The sequence below is a fragment of the Frankliniella occidentalis genome, unplaced genomic scaffold, assembly GCF_000697945.3.
Source record: "Frankliniella occidentalis isolate FOCC.00 unplaced genomic scaffold, Focc_3.1 Scaffold451, whole genome shotgun sequence".
NCBI classification, from domain to species: Eukaryota; Metazoa; Arthropoda; class Insecta; order Thysanoptera; family Thripidae; genus Frankliniella; species Frankliniella occidentalis.
Window position 1 is genome coordinate 35,002 of NW_026267569.1, and position 314 is coordinate 35,315.

Genomic DNA, 314 nt, shown 5'->3' on the forward strand with positions numbered 1-314 from the left:
TCTAGAATCCGTTGGAATTTTTCACACCACTACCGGTTTTAGAAATATTGAGGAAAAACGGTCAAATTTGTCCGGAATATGACACTTTGACGGTAGGACTCTACTTTGATGAGTTACCCCTTAAGAAACATAAAAAAAAAATGTATTTTTAAAAAGCGTCGTTTTTGGGACCTGTTGTTTTTGATTTTTTTTTAAATCCAATTTTTGAGCTCGAATGCGCATCTTCGAACTCGATCTGTCTTTTTAGGACACAAAACGACCCTGAAAATCCCAGGTCGCTAGCTCAATGCGTTCTCGGGTTATCGCGACGATAG